Source organism: Artibeus jamaicensis, unplaced genomic scaffold (assembly GCF_021234435.1).
Source record: "Artibeus jamaicensis isolate MK-2021 breed Jamaican fruit bat unplaced genomic scaffold, CSHL_Jam_final contig_781, whole genome shotgun sequence".
Classification (NCBI taxonomy): Eukaryota; Metazoa; Chordata; class Mammalia; order Chiroptera; family Phyllostomidae; genus Artibeus; species Artibeus jamaicensis.
This window is the reverse complement of record NW_026521968.1, coordinates 6,563,817-6,567,657: the sequence shown is the minus strand read 5'-3', so window position 1 is coordinate 6,567,657 and position 3,841 is coordinate 6,563,817. Positions and strand designations below refer to the sequence as shown.

Sequence of the window (3,841 nt, the reverse complement as noted above, 5' to 3'; positions counted from 1 at the left end):
TATTGAACTTCTCAAACGTCATCTATAGAAATGAGGATTGTTTATTTAATGTGTTTTGATCTCCTACTATGGGCAGGTATTGGTTTGCCATTATTGTTATGATTATTACTCTGAATCTACTCAGTCACTTCTCATTGCCTTTCCCAATATCTCTCTGCCAGGGATCTTGTGGCTAATTGCAAAAATGGCCGCAAGTCATTCCCCTGCATCTAGCCGTGCCCTGCGGTGCTCGCTCACACGTGGACTCTAACTGTGATTGCATGACTGCTCTGGCCACAGGGAGGCTGGGCGAGGTGGAGCACACAGAAGAGCAGACATGGGAGTGTGACAAATGCTGCTGCGCAGAGCTCACTCTGTCCTGCTGCGCTCTGACCCCTGCTGCCCTGTGGACAAGGCCAGGGCGGCCTGCTGGAGGACGAGAACCCTGGGGCCCAGTCACGCCCCATCACCTGGCCAGTGGCTGCCAAATCCTGGAATGTGAGGGGGGCCACTGGAGCCCAGGAGCCAACCTGCCAGCTGACCACAGATACAAAAGGAAACCCACAGCCAGGCCCTGTGCCCCGAAGGGCGGACTGAGTAAATGTTATTGTTCTAACCCACTACACCTCGGGACAGTGTTTTACAAGCAATGGATAACAGATGCAAAGACCTCATCTTCACATTTTATAGATTAGAAATGTGAGGCCCCTTCCGATGTGCCCAGGCCCCCAAAGCAGGGCCAATTACCAGTAAGACAGGGGAGGGGGAGTCCAAGTTCCATTTCTGCAACTCTCACCCACTCACAGCTCTCGGTTTTCCTATCAATAAAATGGGGCCGCAGCATCTCCCAGGTAGGGTTACTGTGAAAATTAAATATTGTAAGACAGGAGCACACAGTAGGAGCTCTGTACCCCCTACTCTCCTGGGCACATGGGAGAGGTGTATGGGCCATAATTACACCCCACAGGTGGAGCCCTCCTCCCACGGAACTGAAGGACTGAAGGACGGAACTGAAGGACGGAACTGAAGGACGTCCTATCTGCATTTCAGAGGTGGAAGATCAAAGGCTAGTTGCTCACCACAGGGTTAAGGAAATGGAGGGTGTCGGAGGGCCATGAGATCACCAGAATTCAGAAGGCAAGTGGGCAGCAGCTTTCCAAACGCTGGTGCCTGGGAAAGAGCTGTACCCGGGATCTGTGGACAGTCCTCATTGTGGACAGGGGAGGCTGGGACACCTGCGTGAGTCCTCTGGGGGCGCCCTGGAGACGATGCACCTGGGGGAGGGCAGGTACGCACAAGATCCTTGGGATCCTGGAACCAGAGCCGGGTAGGGGAAAAGGATGCTTCAGGGGGTGCAGGGAGGTGAAAGGAGAGGACATACATGACCAGCCGGACTGGCCGCCAAGGCTCCGGGTTTCTGGCTGGACTGCTGGAGCAGTCCTGGGTGTTTCAGGGAGAGAGGTGAGCCTCTGCGTGCTGCCTACTTCCACAGACCAGCGGAAGGGCCGGGGGGGGGGGGGCGGGGGGGCGGGGGGGCGGGGGGGGGTTGGGACCAGGACGGATGAAAGGGGGATCGCAGTGTTCTGAGCATTCAGAATCTGGGCGGAACCTGGCCCTGCTGCTCCCTGGACTCCCGCCCCACAACGCCCCCTCCCAGCCCAGGAGCTCTTGTGGGCGGAGCTCCATCCCCACCTGTCCCCAGGGCCGGAAGAGCGCTCCTGCCCGTCTGTACCCCTTGGATCTGCGCGGTGCTCCAGTGCTTCCGCCTGTGGTGCTACAGAAGGAACGTGGAGTCGGTGGACAAGAGGCACTCCCTCTGCAGGCTGCGCTCCAAGAGATCTACAGCTACAGCCGCAGCCTGGAGGAGCTGCTCCCCGACGCCAGCCAGCTGAGTGTGCTGCCCACCCCCTTCTTTAGGGTGCTGAGCCTGCGCGAGCTGGGCCTGAGTGACAACGAGATCCCGCGGCTGCCACGGGAGGTGGCCAGCTTCATGCAGCCGGCGGAGCTGGACATGTCCTGGAACACAACCCAGAGATCCCCTAGAGCATCGAGCTCTGCAAGGCCGTGAGACTGCAAACTATAGCGGGAATCCCTAGTCTAGGCTCCCCGAGGGCACTGCTCAGCCACTGCTCAGCCACACAGCCTTGCTCACCTGGCCCTGAACGACAATGCACAGTTGCAGCTTGTGCCCCGGAATCTGGGCAACCGCACCAACCTGGTGACCCTGGAGCTCCAGTGGAGATGCTCAAGTCCCTGCCTGCGTCCCCGTGTTTTGGATCTGGGAGGCAATGATGTGGAAGTGCTGCTTGACACCCTGGGGGCTCTACCCAACTTGCTGACCTGTGGCTGGACTGGAACCAGCTGTTGACACTGCCTCTGGAGGTCCAAACCTGCCAGCGGCCTGGTGTGCCTGGGGTGTTGGAGAACCCCCTGGAGGCTGCTGGGGAGCTGGGGGCTGGGGCAGCGCTGTTCACTCACTGGCTGCTCTCCCAGATCCTACTGCAATGGCTTCCTCATAGCCTCGGTCAGCTGAAGCAGCTGTCCACCCTAAAGGTGGACCAGCACCACCTGTGCAAGGTGAATGAAGCCATCCAGTCCTGTGAGAACTTGTCTGTACCAGTCCTCGCAGAGAACCTGCTGATGGCCCTGCCCTGCTCCCTGGGGAAGCTGACCAAGCTGACCCAGCTGACCAACAGCAACATGCACTGGAACCGCCTGGAGGTGCTAAGGCCCAAGATCTGGGTCTATGTCCTCTCTTTGAGGGACAACAACCTAGTCATCCTGCTGCAGGAACTTGCCCACACAGCCCAGCTGCCAGCCGGTGCTGCATATGCCTAGGAACCGGCTACAGATACCACTCCTGTGGCTCGCCAACCTCAACCTCCAGGCTCATGGCTGTCTGAGACCTAGGATGATGCCCAGACCTGTGAGAAGGTGTTCGCCAGCTACCTGCGGACCCAGCAGCCCCCGCCCAGCCTTGATGACCCAGGGCAGCAGAGCAGCCCCACTGAGAGCTGAAGCAACACCCTGAGTCGGTGTCATCAAGTTCCTGGGGGCCCCTAAGGTGACAATAATACCCAGGAAGCAGCTGCTGAGAAGCAGGACCTGCAGCATTGGGGCCACGCCTCACCCCCACAAGCTCCAGGTGATGAAGACGGGGGTGGAAGCACGTCAAAGCGGCTCTGGCAGCTGTGGCTCAGTTGGCTGGAGTGTTGTCCTGTAACCAAAGGGTTGTGGGTTCAATTCCAGATCTTCTCTTGCACATTGATGGGTTGCTCTTCCATCGATGTTCTTCTCTCTCCCTCTCTGTCTCTCTAAAAGCAATGAAAAAATGGCCTCAGGCGAGGGACAGGCGAGGATCAAAAGTGAAAAAGCATTGAAGCCTGTGCAGGGCTCGGCAGAGAAGCGTGTGCTGTGGAGCACAGCCAGGATTACACGGAGCAAGTCCCGGGAGGGACAGAGCAAGCCATGGGCCCCTGAAGAGGCTGCCCAGGCACCTGCCAACTCCCTCCCCTGACCTGCCCCCAACACCTCCCTGAAACGACTGTCCCCAGATTTTGCGGAGGAGCTACTGGCCCCCAGGAGGTACACTTGGCTGGGCCCAGTGTCCTCCTAGAGCAGGGGTGTCAAACTCATTTTCACTGGGGGCCACATCAGCGTCGAGGTTGCCTTCAAAGGGCTGAATGTAATTTCAACTCCTTAACAGTGAAGGAGTAGTTACATTTACACAGTCCTAAAATTACATTCAGCCCATTGAAGGCGACCTGGAGGCTGATAGGGCCCCTGGTGAAAATGAGTTTGACACCCCTGTCCCAGAGGGCCATGGTATTCACACTTACCCTAGACTTGGGATTGGGGGGCG

The 3,841-nt window shown here is 58.0% G+C and overlaps 1 pseudogene; it reads left to right on the top strand.

Annotated features, from left to right (window-relative positions):
- Positions 1-1,360: 1,360 nt before the first annotated feature.
- On the top strand, positions 1,361-3,595 carry LOC119063600 (protein scribble homolog; annotated as a pseudogene).
- Positions 3,596-3,841: the final 246 nt, after the last annotated feature.